Consider the following 24,922-nt stretch of genomic DNA (forward strand, 5'->3'; position numbering starts at 1 on the left):
TCATTCCACTCGACGTTCCATTCCAATTTCCATTGCACGTTCCATTAAACGTTCCCTTCCACGTTCCACTCCGCTTTCCACTCCATTCCATTCCACATCGCATTCCACATTCCATTCCATTCCATTCCACATTCCTTACATGTCAATTCCATTTCATTCCACATTCCATTGGGTTCCATTCCAAATTCCATTGCACAATCCATTGCACATTCCATTGCACATTCCATTCCGTTTCATTCCACATTGCTTTCCACATTCCATTCCAAATTCCATTCCATTCCATTCCACATTCCATTCGGCAACCCACTACATTATATTCCAAATTCCATTCCATTCCATTCCACATTCCTTTCCACATTCCTTTCCACATTCCTTTCCATTACATTTCACATTCCATTCCCCATTCCATTCCACATTCCATTCCCCTTTCCATTCCTTTATATTCCACATTTCATTCCACGTTCCATTCCACATTCCATTTCATATTCCATTCCACGTTCCATTCCTTTCTATTGCACATTACCTTCCATTCAATTCCACATTCCTTTCCATTCCGTTTAATTCCATTCCACATTCCATATCATTCCATTCCATTCCACATTCCATTCCTTTCCATTACACGTTCCATTCCATTCCATTCCACGTTCCATTCCATTTCTTTCCATTACATTCCACGTTCCATAACACATTAAAATCCCTTCCATTCCATATTCCATTACATTCCATTCCACATTTCATTCCACGTTCCATCCAACTTTCCATTCCGCGCTCCATTCCACGTTCCATTCTAAGTCCGATTCCATTCCATTCCACATTCCACTGCACATTCCATTCCATTCCATTCCACATTCCATACCATTAAATTACATTCCATTCCACATTGCATTCCATTCCACATTCCATTAAATTCCATTCAACATTACATTCCTTTCCATTCCATATTACATACCATTAAATTACATTCCATTCCAGATTCCATTCCATTCTGCATTGCATTAAATTCCATTCCCCATTCCATTCCCTTCCATTCTCCTTTCATTCCACATTACATACCACGTTTCATTCGACGTTCCTTTCCAAGTCCCATTCCAGCTTCCATTCCATTCCACTCCATGTTCCATTCCTTTCCATTCCAAGTTCCATTTAATTCCCTTCCATATTCCATTCCACATTGCATTTCACATTCAATTCCACATTCCATATCACATTCAATTCCCTTACATTCCATTCAATTCCACTTTCCATTGCTTTCCAAACCACATTCCATTCCTTTGCATTCCAAAATAATTCCATTCCATTCCACATTCCATTCAATTCCATTCTAATTTCCATACCATTCCTTTCCATTCCACATTCCATTCTTTCCATTCCACATTCCATTCCATTGCTTTACACATTCCATTCCATTACATTCCATTCCACATTCCATTCCATATTCCATACCCTTTCATTACACACACCATTTCACAATCCATTTCACATTCCATTCCACCTTCCATTCCACATTGCGTTCCTTTGCTTTCCATATTCCATTCCATTCCTTTCCTTTCCACATTCCATTCCAATTTCCGTTCCATTCCTTTCCATATTCGATTCTTTTCCATTCCACATTCCTTTGTATTACATTCAACATTCAATTCCATTCCACATTCCGTTCCATTCCACATTCCATCCCATTCTTTCCATTGAAATCCAACTTCCATTCCACATTCCATTCCATTCCATTGCACATTTAATTACATTCTATTCTACATTCAATTCCATTCCATTCCACATTCCATTCCATTCCATTCCAATTTACATTCGAATTATTCCACATTGTATTCCACAACATTCCACATTGCATTCCATTCCATTCTTTTCCACATTCAGTTCCATTCCTTTCCAGTTCAATTCCATTCCATTCCACCTTCCATTCCATTCCATTCCATTCCATATTACATTCCATTCCATTCCACATTCCGTTCCGTTCCATTCCATTCCATTCCACATTCCATTCTGCATTCCATTACATTCCATTCCACATTGCATTCCATTCCATTCGATTTTGCATTCCATTCCATTCCATTTTGCATTACATTCCATTCCATTCCACATTGCATTTCATTCCAATCCATTCCACATTCCATTCTATTCCATTTCACATTTCATTCCATTCCATTCCGCATTGCTTTAAATTCCTTTCCATTCCATATTCCTTTCCATTCTATTCCACATTCCACTCAACATTCCATTCTTTTCCATTCCGCATTCCATTCCACATTCCATTCCATTCCACATTCCATTGCACATTCGAATCCATTCCGTGCCACATTCCATTACAAATTCCATCCCATTCCCTTTCACATTCCATTCCACATAGCATTCCATTCCATTAAACATTCCATTCCACGTTCCATTCTGCGTTCCATTTGACTTTCCATTGCACGCTTCACTCCATTCCATTTCACTTTCCATTCCACATTTCATTGCATTCCATTCCACTAAACATTCAATCTTCCTTTCCACCTTCCATTACATTCCATTCCACATTCCACTCCACATTGCACTCCACATTCCATTCCACATTCCATTCCATTCCATTCCACACTCCATTCAGTATTCCATTCCACATTCCATTCGATTGCATTCCACATTCAATTCCACATTCCAATCCATTGGATTGCTCATTCCATTCCACATTCTTTTGCATTCTATTCAACATTCCATTCCATTCCATTCCACGTTCCTTTCCATTCTATTGCATTCCACATTTCATTCCATTCCATTCCACATTCCATTCCATTCCATTAAATTCCATTTCACATTCCATTCCAATCCAATCCACTTTCCATTTCATTAAATTCCACATTCCATTCCATTCCATTCCTTTCCACTTTCCATAGCATTGCATTCCATTCCACATTCCATTAATTTACTTTCTGCATTCCATTCCATTCCATTCCTCATTCCATTCCATTGCATTCCACATTACATTCCACATCGCTTTCCATTCCATTCCACATTCCATTCCGCATTCCTTTCCACGTTCTATTCCACGTTCCATTCTACGTTCCATTCCACATTCCATTACATATTCCATTGCATTCCTTTCCACATTACATACAATTCCATTGCATTCTATTCCACTTTCCATTACATTCCAATCCACTTTCCATTCCACATTGCATTCCATTCTATTTCATATTCAATTCCATTCTATTCCACAATCCATTCCATTCTATTCCACATTCCATTCCATTCCATATTCCATTCCATTCTATTTCATATTCAATTCCATTCAATTCCACAATCCATTCAGTTCGATTCCACATTCCATTCCATTCCATGCCACATTCCATTCCATTTCATTCCACATTCCATTCCATTCCTCATTCCACTCTATTCCACAGTCTCTTCCATTCCTTTACATTCAAATCCTAATTCCATTAAAAATTCCATTCAAATCCATAACATCTTCCATTCCATTCCATTTCACATTCCATTCCTTTCCATTTCACATTCCATTCCTTTCGAATCCACATTCAGTTTTATTCCATTCCTCGTTCCATTCCATTCCACATTCCATTTCATTTATTCCACATTCCATTCCATTACATTCCACAATGCCTTCCATTCCATTCTATTCCACATTCAATTCAATTCCATTCCACTTTCAATTCCATTCCATTCCAGATTCAATTCCATTCCATTCCGCATTCCATTCCATTGCATTCCATTCCATTCCATATTACATTCCATTCCATTCCACATTCCATTCCATTCCACATTCCATTCCATTCCATTCCATTCCATTCCATTCCACATTCCATTCCTTTCCATTCCGTTCCTTTCCACATTCCTTTCCACTTTCCATTCCACGTTCCATTCCACATTCCATTCCATTCCATTCCATTCCATATTCAATTCCATTCCATTCCAATTTCCATTCCATTCCATTCCACGTTCCATTGCAATAAATTCCACGTTCCATTCCATTCGACATTCCATTCTAACCCATTCCATTCCATGATACATTTCATTCCATTCCATGTTCCATTCCATTACATTCCACGTTCTTTTCCATTCCATTCCACGTTCCAATCCATTCCAAGTTCCCTTCCATTCCACATTCCATTCCATTCCATTTCATTCAACATTCCATTCCACATTCCATTCCATTCCATTACACATTCCATTCCATTCAGTTCCACATTCCATTCCAATCCACATTCCATTCCATTCCACATTACATTAAATTCCATTCCACTCCACATTCCCTTCGTCTTTCCATTCCATTCCTTACCACATTCCATTCCATTCAATTCCATGTTCCATTCTATTCCATTCCAAGTTCTATTCCACATTCCATTCCATATTCCATTCCACGTTCTAGATGATGTTCCATTCCACTTTCCATTACGTAATCCATTCCATTCCATTTCACATTCCATTACACATTCCACTCCATTCCATTCCCCTTTCCATTCCACATTCCATTCCTATCTATTCCACACTAAATTCCACATTCCATTCAATTCCATTCCGCATTGCATTCCAAATTCCATTCCATTCCATTCCGTTCCATTAAATTTAATTCCACACTCCATTCCACTCCACATTCCATTCCTTATTCCGTTTCATTCCATTCCACATTCCATTCCAGTCAATTCCACATTCCATTCCATTCCATTTCACATTACATTCAACATTCCTTTCCACATTTCATTCCACTCAATTCCACCTTACGTTCCCCATTCCTTTCCACTCAATTCCACCTTATGTTCCCCATTCCTTTCCATTCAGTTCTACATTCCATTGCCCATTCCATTCCACATTGCTTTCCACATTCCATTCCATTACATTCCACATTCCATTCTACAATCCATTCCACATTCCATTCCATTTTTTCCCACATTCCACTCCCTATTCCATTCCACATTCCATTCCACAATTCATTCCATTCCATTCCGCGTTCCATTCTACATTGTTTTCCACATTCCTTTGCATTCTATTCCTCATCCCTTTCCACATTCCATTCCTTTCCTTTCCATTCCAATCCATATTCCATTCCATTCCATTCCGCATCCGATTCCACTTCCCATTCCATTCCATTCCACATTCTATTCCATTCCCTACCACATTCCATTCCAGTTTCCATTCGGCGTTCCACTCAACTTTCCATTGCACGTTTCATTCCATTCCATTCGACTTTCCATTCCACATTCCATTCCATTCCATTCCATTTTCCATTCAACATTCCGTTCCACATTCTTTTGCACATTCCATTCCTTTCCTTTCCACGTTCCATACCATTCTATTACATTCTATTCTCCATTCTATTCCAAATTCCATTCCATTCTATACCACAGTACATTCCATTCCATTCCACATTCCTTTTCATTCTATTCCACATTCCATTACTTTCCATTCGACATTTGATTCCACATTCCATTAAATGTTCCATTCCACATTCCATACCATATTCCGTTCCACATTCCCCTTGATGTTCCATTCCATTCCATTCCTCGTTCCATTATATTCCATTCCACATTACATTCCACGTCCCATTCCATTCCATTCCACGTTTCATTCAAAGTTCTGTTCCATTGCATTCCACATTCCATTACACATTACCTGCTAAATTCCATTCCATGTTCCATTCCACGTTTCATTCCATTCAATTCCACTTTCCATTCTACGTTCTATTGCATTCAATTCTACGTTCCACGCCACTTTCCATTGCAAATTCCATTCTGCTTTCCTTTCCACATTCCATTTCACATTCAATTCCACGTTCCATTCCACGTTACATTCCATTCCATTTCAAATTCCATTCCACATTCCATTGCATATTCCATTCCACATTCCATTCTACATTGCATTCCAATTTCCATTCAACTTTACATTGAACATTCCATTCCACGTTCCATTCCAATCCATTCCACATTCTGTTCCACATTACAATCCATTGCACTCCACTTTCCATGACACATTCCATTCCACATTCCATTCCATTCATTTCCACATTCCATTAACCATTCCACTGCATTCCATTCCTCTTTCCATTCCACTTTCCATTCCACTCCATTTCACAATCCATTTCTCATTCCATTCCACCTTCCATTCCACATTCCATTCTACATTCCTTTCCATTCCATTCGACATTCCATTCCACTTTCCATTGCACGATCTATTCAATGTTTCATTCCTTTCCATTCCACATTCTGTTCCATTCCTTCCACATTCCATTCCATTACATTGCACATTCCATTCATTTCCATTCCACATTCCATTCCATATTCTATTCCACGTTCCATTCCACATTCCACTCCACGATCCATTCCATTCTATTCCATATTCCGTAACATTGTGTTGTATTCCATTGCACATTCCATTCCATTCCATTCCACGTTCCATTCCATTCCAGTGCACATTCCTTTCATTTCCATTTCACATTCCATTCCACATTCCATTCCGTTATAGTAAACATGGCACTCCACATTCCATTTCACATTCCAGTCCACATTCTATTCCACATTCCAGTCCACATTGTATTCCACTCAATTCCACATTCCATTCCACATTCCATTGCTTTCCATTCCACATTGAATCCCTCATTCCATTCCACATTTCATTCCACATTCTATTCCACATTCTCTTCCACATTGTCTTCCACATTCCATTCCATTCCATTCCACCTTCCATTCAACATTCCATTCCATTGAATTCCACATTCTTTTCCACTTTGCTTTCCACAATCCATTCCATTCCATTCCACATTCCATTAGATATTGCTTTCCTTTCCTTTCCACATTCCATTCCCCATTCCATTCCAATACATTCCACTTTGTATTCCACATTACATTCCACATTCCCTTTCTCATTCCATTACATTCCATTCCACATTCCTTTCCACATTCCATTCCATTCCATTCCACATTCCATTCCACATTTCCTTCCACATTCCATTCCATTCCACATTCCATTCCAGATTCCAATCCATTCCATTCCACATTCCATTGCACATTTGATGACATTCCTTTCCACATTCCATTCCATTCCATTCCACATTTCATTCCACATTCCATTCCACCTTCTGTTCCATTCCATTCCACGTTTCATTCCACCTTCCATTCCACGTTCCATTCCACTTTCCATTCGAGGTTCCATTCCATACCATTCCAACTTCCATTCCCCATTCCATTGCATTCAATACCATTCCAGTCCACATTCCATTCCACTCCATTCCACATTCCATTCCTTTCCATTCAACATTCTTCTCCACATTCCATTCCATTTTTTATTCAACATTCCATTCCACATTCAAATCCACATACCATTCCATTCCATTCCACTTTTCATTCCACGATCTTTTCTACAATCCATTCCACTTTCCATTCCATTCCATTCCATGTTCTACTCCTTGTTCCATTCCATTCCATTCCACGTTCCATTATACATTCCATCCCATTCCATTAAATTTTCCATTCCACATTCCATTGCACATTCCCTTCTACATTCCATTACGTTCCATTCCAGATTCTATTCCACATTCCATTTCGCATTCCATTCCACATTCCATTACGTTCTATTCTATTTTCCATTGCACATTACATTCCACATTCCATTTCTTTCTATTCCATGTTCCATTCCACATTCCATTCCACATTCCATTCCATTCCATTACACGTTCCATTCCACATTCCATTCCACATTCAATTCCACGTTCCTTTCCATTCCAATCCACGTTCCGTTAAACATTCCATTCCACATTCCATTCCACGTTCCTTTCAGTTCCATTCCACGTTCCATTCCACTTTCCATCCCATTCCATTCAACTGTCCATACTACATTCCATTACACATTCCATTATACATTTCATTCCATTTCATTCCGCTTTCCATTCCACATTCCGTTGCATTCTGTTCTACATTCCATTCCATTCCTCTCCACATTCCATTCCACATTCCCTTTCATTCCATTCCACATTCTAGTAAATGTTTCATTCAATTCATTTCCACAATCCATTCCACGTTTCATTCCACATTCCATTCCACATTCCATTCCATTTTCCATCGCGTTCCTTTCCACTTTCCATTCCACATTCCATTCCACTTTCCAATCCATTACATTCCACATTCCTTTCCACATTCCATTCCATACCATTCGACATTCCATTCCACATTCCACTCCATTCCATTCCATTCCATTCCATTCCATAACATATTCCATTCCACACTGCATTCCACATTCCAATCCATTCCATTCCACTTTCTATTTCACATTGCATTGTATAGCATTCCACATTTCATTCCACATTCCATTTCGCATTCCATTCCGCATTCATTCCATTCCATTCCACATTACATTCCACTCAATTCCATTCCATTCCTGTCAATTCCGCATTCCATTCCACATGCCATTCCTTTTCTTTACACATTCCATTCCACGTTCCATTGCACATTCCATTCCATTCCATTCCACATTGCATTCCATTCCATTCCACACTCCATACCATTCCATTCCATTATATTCCGCATTCCAGTCCATTCCACTCCATATTCTATTCCAGATTCCACATTTCATTCCACATTCCATTCCACCTTCTGTTCCATTCCATTCCACGTTTCATTCCACCTTCCATTCCACGTTCCATTCCACTTTCCATTCGAGGTTCCATTCCATACCATTCCAACTTCCATTCCCCATTCCATTGCATTCAATACCATTCCAGTCCACATTCCATTCCACTCCATTCCACATTCCATTCCTTTCCATTCAACATTCTTCTCCACATTCCATTCCATTTTTTATTCAACATTCCATTCCACATTCAAATCCACATACCATTCCATTCCATTCCACTTTTCATTCCACGATCTTTTCTACAATCCATTCCACTTTCCATTCCATTCCATTCCATGTTCTACTCCTTGTTCCATTCCATTCCATTCCACGTTCCATTATACATTCCATCCCATTCCATTAAACTTTCCATTCCACATTCCATTGCACATTCCCTTCTACATTCCATTACGTTCCATTCCAGATTCTATTCCACATTCCATTTCGCATTCCATTCCACATTCCATTACGTTCTATTCTATTTTCCATTGCACATTACATTCCACATTCCATTTCTTTCTATTCCATGTTCCATTCCACATTCCATTCCACATTCCATTCCATTCCATTACACGTTCCATTCCACATTCCATTCCACATTCAATTCCACGTTCCTTTCCATTCCAATCCACGTTCCGTTAAACATTCCATTCCACATTCCATTCCACGTTCCTTTCAGTTCCATTCCACGTTCCATTCCACTTTCCATCCCATTCCATTCAACTGTCCATACTACATTCCATTACACATTCCATTATACATTTCATTCCATTTCATTCCGCTTTCCATTCCACATTCCGTTGCATTCTGTTCTACATTCCATTCCATTCCTCTCCACATTCCATTCCACATTCCCTTTCATTCCATTCCACATTCTAGTAAATGTTTCATTCAATTCATTTCCACAATCCATTCCACGTTTCATTCCACATTCCATTCCACATTCCATTCCATTTTCCATCGCGTTCCTTTCCACTTTCCATTCCACATTCCATTCCACTTTCCAATCCATTACATTCCACATTCCTTTCCACATTCCATTCCATACCATTCGACATTCCATTCCACATTCCACTCCATTCCATTCCATTCCATTCCATTCCATAACATATTCCATTCCACACTGCATTCCACATTCCAATCCATTCCATTCCACTTTCTATTTCACATTGCATTGTATAGCATTCCACATTTCATTCCACATTCCATTTCGCATTCCATTCCGCATTCATTCCATTCCATTCCACATTACATTCCACTCAATTCCATTCCATTCCTGTCAATTCCGCATTCCATTCCACATGCCATTCCTTTTCTTTACACATTCCATTCCACGTTCCATTGCACATTCCATTCCATTCCATTCCACATTGCATTCCATTCCATTCCACACTCCATACCATTCCATTCCATTATATTCCGCATTCCAGTCCATTCCACTCCATATTCTATTCCAGATTCCATTCCATTCCATTCCACATGCAATTCCACATTCCATTCCATTCCATTACACATTCCATTTCATTCCATTGCACATTCCATTGATTTCCATTCCACTTTCTATTTCACATTCCATTCCACGTTCCGTTTCACATTCCATTCCACTTTCCATTCCACATTCCCTTCCATTCCATTCCGCATTCCATTTCACGTTCCATTCCACGTTCCATTCCATTCCATTCCACATTGCATACCATTCCATTCCACATTCCATACCCTTCCATTGCATTCCGTTTCGCATTCCGTTCCATTCCATGCACTATTCTATTCCAGGTTCCATTCCAATCCATTCCATATTCCATTCCATTCCATAAAATTCCAGGCCACATTCCATTCCATTCCATTCCACATTTCATTCCATTCTTTCCACATTCCGTTCCTTTCCATTGAACATTCCATTCCACATTCCATTACATTTCCTATTCTACATTCCGTTCCACATTCTATTCCAAGTTCCATTCCATTCCATTCCATTTACCATTCCATGGTCCATTCCACCTTCCATCTCACATTCCATTCCATTCCAATCAACATTCAATTCCACATTCCATTCCACGTTCATTACACATTCCATTCGGTTCCATAGCACGATCCATTCCACATTCCATTCCACCTTCCATTCCATTCAATTCCACATGCCACTCTAATTTCCATTCCACATTCCTTTCCACATTCCATTCCATTCCATTCCAGATTCCTTTCCACATTCCATTCCTTTCCATTCCACATTCCATTCCTTTCCATTCCACTTTCCATTCCACATTTCATTCCATTTTATTCCATTCAACTTTACATTCCAGATTCCATTCCACTTTCCATTCTGTTCCATTCCATTCCATTAGACATTCCATTACACTTTCCTTTCCAATACATTCCACGTTTATTCCCTCATTCCATTCCATATTCCAATCCATTGCATTCCACATTCCATTCCTCATTCCATTCCACGTTCCATTCCATTCCATTGCACGTTGCATCCCACTTTCCCTTCCAGGTTCCATTCCACGTTCCATTCCATGTCCCATTCCACTTTCCTTTCCTCATTCCATTCCACGTTCCACTCCATTCCATTCCACATTCCATAACTCATTCCACTCCACGTTCCATTGCATGTTCCATTCCACATTTCATTCAATGTGGTATGGAAAGTGGAATGGAAAGGAATGGAATGTGGAATGCAATGGAAAGGAAAATGGAAAGGAAAGGAATGGAATGGAATGTGGAATGGAAGGGAATGGAAAGTGGAATTGAATGGAATGGAATGTAAAATGGAATGGAGTGGAATGTGGAATGGAAAGGAATGGAATGAAATGTGGAATGGAATGGAATGGAATGGAAAGGAATACGGAATGGAAAGGAATGGAATGGAATGTGGAATGGAAGGGAATGGAAAGTGGAATTGAATGGAATGCAATGTAAAATGGAATGGAGTGGAATGTGGAATGGAAAGGAATGGAATGAAATGTGGAATGGAATGGAATGGAATGTGGAATGGAATATGGAATGCATTGGAATGTAATGGAAGTTGGAATGGAATGGAAAGGAAGTGGAATGGCATGGAATGGAATGAAATTTGCAATAGAATGGAATGGGTTGTGGAATGGAAGGGAATGGAATGCAATGTTATGTGGAATGGAAGGGAATGGATTGTGGAACGGAAAGGAATGGAATGGGGAAAGGATTGTGGAATAGAATTGAATGGATTAGAATGTGGAGTGGAATGGAATGGAATGTGGCGTGGAATGGAATGGAATGTGGCATGGAATGGAATGGAATGTGGAAACGAATGGAATGAAATGTGGAATGGAATGGAATTTAACGTGGAATGGAATGGAATGGAAATTGGATTGCAATGGAATGGAATGTGGAATGGAATATTGAATGGATTGGAATGGAATGGAAAGTGTAATGAAATGGAAAGGAATGTGTAATGGAGTGCAATGGAATGTAATGTGGAATGGAATGGAAAAGAATGTGGAATGGAAGGGAATGGAATGTAATGCAATGTGGAATGGAATGTGGAATGGAAAGTGGAATGGAATGGAATGGAATGTTGAATGCAATGTGGAATTGAAAGTGGAATGGAATGGAATTGAACATGGAATGGAAATTTTAATGGATTGGAATGGAATTTGGAATGGAAAAGAATGTAAAGTGAAATGGAGCGTGGAATGAAATTGAATGGAATCAGGAATGGAATGTGGAAAGGAATGGAAAGGAATGTGGCGTGAAACTGAATGGAATGTGGAATGGAATAGAATGGAATGGAATGGAATGTGGAATGCAATGGAATGGAATGGAATGGAATGTGGAATGTAACTTTGAATGGAATGGAACAGAATGTGGAATTGAATGTGGAATTGAATGGAGTGGAAAGTGGAATGGAATGATTCGGAATATGGAGCGGAATTGAATGGAATGAATCGGAATATGGAGCGGAATTGAATGGAATGGAATGTGAAACGCAATTGAATGGAATGGAATGGAATGAAATGTAGAATGGAATGGAATGGAATGGAATGGGGAATGCAAAGTGGAATGCAACGGAACGTGCCATGGATTGTGGAATGGAAAGTGGAATTGAATGGAATCGAATGTGGAATGCAATGTCGAATGGATGGGAATGGCATGTGGAATCAAATGGAATGGAATATTCAATGCAATGCAATGGAATGGAATGGAATGTGGATTGGAATGCAATGGAATGTGGAATGGAATTCAACGGAAAGTGAAATGGAAATAGAATTTAATGTGGAAAGATATGGAATTTAATTTGGAACTGAATGGAATTGAATGTGGAATGGAACTTGGAATGGAATATTTTGGAATGTGAAATAGAATGTGGAATGGAATGGAATGTGGAAAGGAATGGAGAGGAATGTGGAATGGAATGGAATGGAGTGGAATGCAATGTTGAATGGAAAGGAATGTGGAATGGAATGTGGAATGGAACATGGAATGGAACATGGAATGGAATGGAAAGGAAAGTGGAATGGAATGTGGAATGTAATGTGGAATGGAATGGAAAGGAATGGATTGGAATGGAATGTGGAATGGAATGGAATGGAATGTGGAGTGGAAAAATGGAATGTGGAACGGAATGTGGAATTGAATGTGGAATAGAGAATGGAATGGAATGGAATGGAAAGTGGAATGGAACGTGGAATGGGATGTGGAGTAGAATGTGGAATGGAATGGAATGGAATGCGGAATGAAATCGAACACAATGGTTAGGAATATGGAAAGGAATAGAATGGAACGTGGAATGGAACGTGCAATGGAACGTGGAATGGAAGGTGGAATGGAAAGTGTAATGGAATGGATTGGAACCTGGAATGGAATGTGGAATGGAATGTGGAATTGAATGGAATGAAATGTGGAAAGGAATATAATCGAATATGGAATGGAATGTGGATTGGAATGGACAGAAATTTGGAATGGAATGTGGAATGGAATGGAATGGAATGTGGAATGGAATGGACGGAATGTGGAAAGGAATCTGGAATGGAATGGAATGTTTAAAGGAATGTGGAATAGAATGTGAAATGGAAAGGGATGGAATGTGGAATGGAATGTGATGGAATATGGAATGGAATGTGGAATGGAACTTGGACTGGAATGTGGAATGGAATGTGGAATGGAATGTAGAGTGGCATGTGGGATTGAACGAAATGGAACGTGGAATACAATGTGGAATGGATTGTTTAATGGAACGTGCTATGGAACGGAATGGAATGTGGAATGGAACGTGGAATGGAATGTGGACTGAATGGTGGAATGTAGTGAAATGGAATGTGTAATGGAACGTGAAATGGAGTGGAATGGAATGTGGAATGGAATGTAGAATGGAATGGAATGGATTGTGGAATGCATCATGGAAAGGAGTGGAATGGAATGTGTAATGGTCGTGGAATTGAATGGAACGGAACGTGGAATGGAACGTGGAATGGAACGTGGAATGGAATGTGCAATGGAAAGTGGAATGGAATGTGCAATGGAATGTGGAATGGAACGTGGAATGGAAACGAATGGAAAGTGGGTTGGATCATGGAATGGAACGGAAAGGAACGTGGAATGGAATGTGGAATCAAATGTGGAACGGAACGTGGAATGGAATAGAAAATAACTTGGAATGGATCGTAGAATGGAATGTGGAATGGAACGTGGAATGGAATAGAATGGAATGTGGAATGGAATGTGGAATGGAATGGAATGGAATGTGGAATGGAATGTGGAAAGAATGTGGAATGGAATGTGGAATACAATGGAATGGAATGTGGAATGGAATGTAGAATGGAAAATAGAATGGAAAGTAATGGAATGTGGAATGGAATGAGAAATGGAATGTGAAATGGAATGTGAAATGGAATGTGGAATGGAATGTGGAATGAAAAGTGGAATGCATCTTGGAATTGAATAGAATGGAACTTGGAATACAATATGGAATGGAATGGAAGGGAATGTGCAATGGAATGTGGACAGGAATGCAATGGAAAGTGGAACAGAATGGAATGAAATGCGGAATGGAATTTGGAATGGAACGTGGAATGGAAAGAAATGGAAAGTGGAATGGAACGTGTAATGGAACGTCGAATGAAACGTGGAATGGAAGGTGCAATGGAATGTGCAATGGAATGTGGAATGGAACGTTGTATGGAATGGAATGGAAAGTGGAATGTAACGTGGAATGGAATGTAAACGAACGTGGAATAGAATGTGCAATGCAATGTGGAATGGAACGTGGAATGGAATGGAAAGGAGCTTGGAATGGAATGCGTATTGGAATTTGTAGTGGAACGTAGACTTCATTGGAATGGAATGTGGAATGGAATGGACAGAAATTTGGAATGGAATGTGGAATGGAATGGAATGGAATGTGGAATGCAATGAACGGAATGTGGAAAGGAATCTGGAATGGAATGGAATGGAATGTTTAAAGGAATGTGGAATAGAATGTGGAATGGAATGGGATGGAATGTGGAATGGAATGTGATGGAATATGGAATGGAATGTGGAATGGAACTTGGACTGGAATGTGGAATGGAATGTGGAATGGAATGTAGAGTTGCATGTGGAATTGAATGAATTGGAACGTGGAATACAATGTGGAATGGATTGTGGAATGGAACGTGCTATGGAACGGAATGGAATGTGGAATGGAATGTGGAATGGATCCTGGAATGGAGTGGAATGGAATGTGTAATGGAACGTGCAATGGAGTGGAATGGAAAGTGGAATGGAACGTGGAATGGAATGTGGAATGGATTGTGGAATGAAGTGGAATGGAATGTGTAATGGAACGTGCAATGGAGTGGAATGGAATGTAGAATGGAATGGAATGGAATGTGGAATGGATCGTGGAAAGGAATGGAATGGAATGTGTAATGGACGTGGAATTGAATGGAACGGAACGTGGATTGGAACGTGGAATGGAACGTGGAATGGAATGTGCAATGGAAAGTGGAATGGAATGTGCAATGGAATGTGGAATGGAACGTGGAATGGAAACGAATGGAAAGCGGGGTGGATCGTGGAATGGAATGGAAAGGAACGTGGAATGGAATGTGGAATCGAATGTGGAAAGGAACGTGGAGTGGAATAGAATGTAACTTGGAATGGATCGTAGAATGTAATGTGGAATGGAACGTGGAATGGAATAGAATGGAATGTGGAATGGAATGTGGAATGGAATGGAATGGAATGTGGAATGGAATGTGGAAAGAATGTGGAATGGAATGTGGAATACAACGGAATGGAATGTGGAATGATATGTGGAATGGAAAATAGAATGGAAAGTAATGGAATGTGGAATGGAATGAGAAATGGAATGTGGAATGGAAAGTGGAATGAAAAGTGGAATGCATCTTGGAATTGAATAGAATGGTACTTGGAATACAATGTGGAATGGAATGGAAGGGAATGTGCAATGGAATGTGGACAGGAATGCAAAGGAATGTGGAACGGAATGGAATGGAATGTGGAATGGAATTTGGAATGGAACGTGGAATGGAAAGAAATGGAAAGTGGATTGGAACGTGTAATGGAACATCGAATGAAACGTGGAATGGAACACGGAATGGAATGTGCAATGGAATGTGGAATGGAACGTTGTATGGAATGGAATGGAAAGTGGAATGCAACGTAGAATGGAATGTAAACGAACGTGGAATAGAATGTGCAATGAAATGTGGAATGGAACGTGGAATGGAATGGAAAGGAACTTGGAATGGAATGCGGATTGGAATGCGTAGTGGAACGTAGACTTCATTGGAATGTAATGTGGAATGGAATGTGGAATGGAATGTAAATTGGAATGTGCAATGGAATGTGCAATTGAATGTGGAATGGAATGTGGAATGGAATGGAATGGAAAGTGGGGTGGAATGTGGAATGCAACGAAAGGAAAGTGGAATGGAATGTGGAGTGGAATGTGGAACGGCACGTGGAATGGAATGGAAAGGAATGTGGAATGGAACGTGGAATGGAATATGGAATGGAACTTGGAATGTAATGGAATGGAATATGGAATGGAACGTGGAATGGAATGGAATGCAATGTGGAGTGGAATGTGGAATTGAATGGAATGGAATGAGGAAGGCAATGTGGAATGGAATGTGGGATTGAATGTGGAACGGAATGGAATGGAATGTGGAATGGAATGTGCAATGGAATGGAAAGGAATGTGGAACGGAACCTGGAATGGAATGGAATGGAATGTGGAAAGGAATGTGGAATGGAAATTAGAGTGGCATGTGGAATTGAACGGAATGGAAGGTGGAATGGAATGTGGAATGGAACGTGCTATGGAACCGAATGGAATGTGTAATGAACGTGGAATGGAATGTGGAATTGAATGTTGATTGGAATGGAATGGAATGTGGGATGGAAGGTGGAATGGACCGTGGAATGGTAAGTGGAATGCAATGGAATGGAACTTGGAATTGAATTTGGAACGGAATGTAGAATAGGAAATGTAATGGAATGTGGAATGGAATATTCAATGGAAAGGAATGGAATGTGGAAAGAATGCAATGGAATGTGGAATGGAATGGAATGGAATGTGGCCTGGGATGGTATGGAAAGGAATGGAATGTGGAATGGATTGGAATGGAACCTGGAATAGAATAGGGAATGGAATGGAATGCAATGCAAAATGGAATGCAGTGGAAGGGTATGGAATGTGGAATGGAATAGTATGCAATGTGGAATGGAATGGAATGGAACGTGGAATGGAATGGAAGGGAAAGTGGAATGGAAAGTGGAATGGAATGTGAAACGGAACGTGGAATGGAATGTGAAATAGAATGTGGAATGGAAATCAATGGAATGTGCAATGGAATGAAATGGAATGTGTAATGGAATGGAATGGAATGTGGAATTGAATGTGGAATGGAATGGAATGGAATCTAGACATTCCATTACACATTCCTTTCCATTACATTCCACGTTTATTCCCTCATTCCATTCCACGTTCCACTCCATTGCATTCCACATTCCATTCCTCGTTCCATTCCACGTTCCATTCCTCAATCCATTCTAAGTTCCATTCCATTCCATTCCACATTCCATTCGATTCTATTCCACTTTCCATTCCATATTCCACTCCTTTCCATTCCAAATTTCATTACACGTTCCATTCCACTCCATTCCACGTTCCAATCCTTAATACATTACACATTCCATTCCATTCCATTCCACATTAAATTCCACATTCCGTTCATTGTTCCATTCCATTCCATTCCACATTCCATTCCACATTCCATTCCATTCCATTTCACTTCCCGTTCCACATTCCACTCCATTACATTCCAAATTCCTTTCCATTCTATTCCACTCCATTCCTCATTCCATAACACATTACATTACATTACATTCTACGTTCCATTCCATTCCATTCCACGTTCCATTTCACATAGCATTCCATTCCTTTCCACATTCCATTGCATATTCTATTCCATTCCATGACACTCGATTCCACATTCCATTTCATTCCATTCCATTGCATTTCACATTCCATTCCAGTCCATTCCATTCGACATTCCATTCCATTCCACATTCCATTCCATTCCATTCCACATTCCATTCCATTCCATTCCACATTCCATTCCACATTCCATTCCACTTTCCATTCCATCCCATTCCACGTTCCGTTCCACATTGTACACCATTCCATTCCACATTCCATTCCTTTCCATTCCACATTAAATACCATTCCATTCCACATTCCATTCTATTTCCATTTCACAATGCATTCTATTTCCATTTCAAATTCCATTCCATTCCACATTCCATTCTATTTCCATTTCACAATGCATTCTATTTCCATTTCAAATTCCATTCCATTCCACATTCCATTCCTCTTTCCATTCCATTATATTCCACATTCCATTCCACATTCATTTCCATTCCATTCCACATTCCATTCCATTCCACTTTACAATCAATTCCTTCCTTTCCATTCCACATTCCATTCCAGGTTCCATCCCACTCCATTCCACCTTCCATACTATTCCACTCCACGTTCCATTCCATTCCATTCCACATTCCTTTCCATTCCATGCCACATTCCATTCCATTCCATGCCACATTCCATTCCATTCAATTCCACATTCCATTACATTCCACTCCACATTTCATTCCATTCCATAGCATTCCAAATTCCATTCCCCATTCCATTCCCTTCCATTCCACATTCCATTGCATTAAATTCCACACTCCATTCCATTGCAAACCTCGTTCCACTCTATTCAAATCCACATTCCATTGCATTCCAGTCCAATTTCCATTCCTTCCCTTTCCACATTCCATTCCATTTCACTTTCCATTCCATTCCATTCCACATTTCCATCCATTCCGTTCCACATTCCATTCCATTCCATTCCACAGTCCATTCCATTCCACATTCCGTCATATTTCATCCCTTACACATTCCAATCCACATTCCATTCCATTCCACATTCCATTCCATTCCACATTCCATTCCATTCCATTCCATTGGGCATTCCATTCCGTTTCACTTTCCATTCCATTCCATACCACATTCCATTCCATTGCATTCCACATTCCATTCCATTCCATTCCGTTATACATTCCATTCCTCTTTCCATTCAATATCACATTTCTTTCCTTTCCATTCCATTCCACATTCCATTCCATTCCATTCCATTCCACCCCACATTCCTTTCCATTCCATTCCATATTCCATTCCATTCCACTCCATGTTCCATTACATTCCACTCCACATTCCTTTCCTTTCCACTACCTTCCATTCCACATTAGATTCCATTCCATTTCATTGCACATTCCATTCAATTCTATTCCACATTCCATTCCATTCCATTCCACATTGAATTCCATATTCCATTCAATTCCATTCCAAATTCCATTCCATTCCATTCCATATTCCATTCCATTCCATTCCATTCCACTTTCCTTTCCATTATATTGCATTCCACATTCTATTCCATTCCACTCAACTTTGCATTCCACATTCCATTCCACTTTCCATTCCATTCGTTTCCACATTCCATTCCATTCCACTCCATTCCACATTCCATTCCATTCCATTTCACCATCCATTCCATTCCATTACGCATTCGATTCCAAATTTCGTGCCACATTCCATTCCTTTCCATTCCACATTCCATTGCACATTCCATTCCACACCATTCCATTCTACATTCCATTCCATTCCATTCCACATTCCATTCCATTCCACATTCTACTCCACATTTCAATCCACTTTCCATGCCACATTCCATTCCATTCCATTCCACATTGTATTCCACATTCAATTCCACATTCCATGCCACATTCAATTCCACTGCATTCCACAATCTATTCCTCATTCTATTAGACATTCCATTCCACATTCCATTCCATTCCATTCCACGTTCCATTTCATAAGCCATTCAATTCCATTCCCCTTTCCATTCCACGTTCCATTACATTCCATTCCACGTTCCATTCCCCTTTCCAATCAACTTTCTGTTCCACATTTCATTCCATGTTCCATTCCATTCCATTCAGTTTCATTCCACATTCCTTTCCTTCCCATTCCGCGTTACATTCCATTCCATTCCATTCCATTCCACATTCCATTCCTTTGCATTCCATATTCCATTCCATTCCATTCTACTTTCCGTTCCTTTCCATTCCACATTCCATTCCATATTCCAGTCCATTCCATTGCACAATCCATTCCACACTTCTTTCCATTCCATACCGCATTCCATTTCACATTCCATTCCATTTCATTCCACATTCAATTACACATTGAATTCGACATTCCATTTCATTCCATTCCACCATCAATTCCATTCCATTCCAACATTACCTTCCATTGCATTCCATTTCAAATTCCATTCCATTACATTCCACATCCCAATCCATTCTTTGAATTCCAAATTCCATTCCATTCCACATTCCATTAGATTCCATTCCATTCCACATTCCATTTCATTCCATTCCACATTCAATTCCATTCCATTCCATTCCACATTCCATTCCATTCCATCCCATTCCACATTCCACACCACATTGCATTGCATTCCAATCCGCATTCCATTCCACATTCCATTCCATTCCTTTCCACATTCCGTGCCATTCCATTCCACATTCCATTCCACATTCCGTTTCATTCCATTCCACATTCCGTGCCATTCCTTTCCACTTTCCATTCCAAATTCCATTCAACATACCTTTCCACATTCTAGTCCACATTCCATTCCATTCCATTTCATTCCAAATTGCACACCACATTCCATTCCATTCCATTTCCCATCCCATTCTACATTCTATTCCTTTCCATTCCACTTTCTGTACCATTCCATTCCACATTCCATTCTACATTCCATTCCACAATCCATTCCACGTTCCATTCCATTGCATTCAACATCCCATTCCGCATTCCATTCTCTTTCATTCCACATTGATTGCCATTCCATTCCATATTCCATTCCACAGTCCATTCCACATTCCAATCCATTCCAGTGCATTGCATTCCAAATTCCATTCCATTCCATTCCACATTCCATTCCATTCCATTCCACTTTGCATTCCATTCCATTCCACATTCCATTCCACATTCCATTACTTTCCAATCCACATTCTGTTACATTCCATTTCCATTCAAAAATCCACACTCCATTCAAAATTCCATTCCATTCAATTTCAGTTTATATTCCACATTGCATGCGGCATTCCATTCCATTCCATTCCACATTCCATTTGTCATTCCATTCCATTCCATTCCACATTTTATTCCACTTTCCATTCCATTACATTCCACATTACTTTCCACATTAAATTCCACATTCCCTACTTCTGTCCATTGCATTGCATTCCAAATTCCATTCCACATTCCATTCCATTCCACATTCCACTCCACATTACATTCCAGACTTCATTTCATTCCTTTCCACATTCCATTCCACATTCCATTCCACATTCCCTTCCACATTCCATTCCATTCCATTCCGCATTCCATTCCACATTGCATTCCATTCCATTCCACATTCCATTCCACATTCCATTCCATTCCATTCCACTTTCCATTCCACATTCCATTCCAGCTTCTATTCCATTCCATTCCACATTTCATTCCACCTTCCATTGCACATTCCATTCCATTCCACACCATTCCAGTCCACATTCCATTCCATTTCATTCCCCATTCAATTCCATTCCTTTCAACATTCCTTTCCTTTACATTCAACATTCCATTCCACATTACATTCCACTTTTTATTCCATATTGGCTTCCACATTCAAATGCACGTTCCATTCCGTTACCTTCTACTTTCCATTCCACGATCAATTCCAAATTCCATTCTGCATTCCAATCCGTTACATACCATGTTCCATTCCACTTTCCATTCTATTCCATTCCACACTCCATTCCACATTCCATTCCACATTCTATTCCTTTCCACATTCCATTCCACGTTCCATTCCACGTTCCATTGGATTTCATTCCATGATCCATTCCACATTCCTTTCCATTCCATTAAACTTTCCATTCCACATTCCATTCCGCTTTACATTCCACATTACATTCCTTTCCATTCCACATTCCATTCCACATTCCATTCCATTCCCTTCCACATTCCATTCCATTACACTCCACATTTCATTCCACGTTCCCTTCCATTCCATTTCACATTCTATTCCAAGTTCCTTTCCAATAAATTCCACGTTCCATTCCACGTTTCATTCCACATTCCCTTCCACATTCCATTCCACATTCCAATTCATTCCATTCCACATTCCATTCCATTCGTTTCCACATTCCATTCTCATTCCATTGCATTCCATTCTGCATTCTATTCCACATTCGACTCCATTCCATTCCACATTTCATACAACAATCCATTCCATTCCATTCCACATTCCATTCCACATTCCATTCCTCTTTCCATTCCATGATCCATTTACACGTTCCATTCGACATTGCATTCCAATAAATTTCACGTTCCATATCATTCCGTTCCACATTCCATTCCACATTCCATTTCACATTCCCTTCCACATTCTATTTCACTTTATATTCCATTCCATTCCATTTGATTCCACATTCCGTTGCATTCTGTTGCACATTCCATTCCGTTCCATTCCACGTTCCATTCCACATTCAATTCCACATTCCATTCCTTTCCATTCTATTCCAAATTTCATTCTATTCCATTAAACAATCCATTCCACATTCCATTCATTTCAACATTACATTCAATTCCATTCCGCATTCCATTCTATTCCATTCCATTCCATTCAACATTACATTCAATTGCATTCCGCATTCCATTCCATTCCATTCCATTCCATTCCATTCCACATTCCACTCCACTCCATTCCATTCCACCTTCCTTTCACTTCCATTCCACATTCCGTTCCATTCCACCTTCCATTCCACGATCCATTCCATTCCACGTTCCATTCCACTTTCCATTCCATTCCATTCAACGTTCCATTCCACTCCATTCAACGTTCCATTCCACTTTCCATTCCACGTTGCATTCCACATTGCATTCCAACTTCCTTTCCATAGCATTCCAGATTCCATTCCACGTTCCATTCCATTCCATTCCACGTTCCATTCCACGTTGCATTCCTTTCCATTCCCTATTCCATTTCATTCCATTCCACATTCCATTCCACATTCCATTCCATTTAATTCCACATTCAATTCCACTTTCCATTACACATTGCATTCCAAGATCCATTCCGTTCATTTCCACAATCCATTCCATTCCATTCCACGTTCCATTACACGTTCCATTCCACATTCCATTCCACAACCCAATCCAAGTTGCATTCCATTCTTTTCAAGTTCCATTTCACTTTCCATTCAATTCCATTCCACATTCCAATCCACATTCTATTCCACATTCTATTCCTCGTTCCATTCCATTTTCAATTCCATATTCCGTTCCACATTCCATTCCATTCCATTCCACTTTTCTTTCCATATTCCTTTCCAAATTCCATTCCATTCCATTCCACATTCCATTCCACATTCCATTCCATTACATTCCACGTTCCATTCCAGATTCCATTCCATTCCATTCCATTCAATTCCATTCCATTACACATTCCATTCCATTCTTTCAAAATTCCATTCCACATTTCATTCCATTCCATTCCACCTTCCATTCCACATTCCATTCCAAATTTCATTCCATTCCATTCCACATTTCATTCCATTCCATTCGATTCCATTCCTCATTCCATTACACATTCCATTAAATTCTATTCCACATTCCATTCCACATTCCAGTCCATTCCATTGCATATTCCATTCCGTTGAAAGGCACATTTCATTCCAGATTTCATTCCATTCCATTCCGCATTACATTCCACATTCCATTCCACATTCCTTTCCATATTCCATTCCATTCCATTGCACATTCCCTTACACATTCCATTCCATTACATTCCGCATTGCATTCCATTCCATTCCATTCCATTGCACGTTGCATTTCACATTCCATTCCATTCCATTCCACGTTGCATTCCACTTTGCATTCGACATTCCATTCCATTCCATTCCATTCCACATTCAATTCCATTTCATTCCACATTACATTCCACATTCCATTGCATTCCATTCCATTCCACGTTCCAATCCTTTCTGTTCCACATTACATTCCACATTCCATTCTCCAATCTATTCCACATTCCATTCCATTCCACGTTCCATTCCCATTCCATTCCACATTCCATTGCACAGTCCATTCCACATTGCATTCCATTCCACGTTCCATTCCACATTTCATTCCACATTCCATTCCATTCCACACTCAATTCCATATTCCATTCCACATTCCATTCCGTTCCATTCCACATTGCATTCCACATTCCATGCCACTTTCAATTCCACATTCCATTCCACGTTCCATTCAACGATCCATTTCACGTTCCATTCCATTCCATTACATGTTCCATTCCACATTCCTTTCCATTCCATTCCAAGTTCCATTCCACTTTCCATGTTCCATTCCATTAAATTCCACGTTCCATTCCACGTTCAATACCACGTCCCATTCCATTACATTCCACGTTATATTCCACATTCCATGGCATTCCATTCTGAGTTCCTTTCCGTACTCCATTCCATATTCCATTGCACATTCCATTTCATTCATTTCCACATTCCATTCCACAATCCGTTCCATATTCCATTCTACTTTCCATTCTGCATTCCATTAAAGTCCATTCCACATTCCATTCCACAATACGTTAAATTCCATTCCACACTCAATTCCTCATTCCATTCCACATTCCATTCCGTAATTTTCCAAACTCCATTTCACTTTCCA

The sequence above is a fragment of the Pongo pygmaeus genome, chromosome 17 (genome assembly GCF_028885625.2).
Source record: "Pongo pygmaeus isolate AG05252 chromosome 17, NHGRI_mPonPyg2-v2.0_pri, whole genome shotgun sequence".
NCBI lineage: Eukaryota > Metazoa > Chordata > Mammalia > Primates > Hominidae > Pongo > Pongo pygmaeus.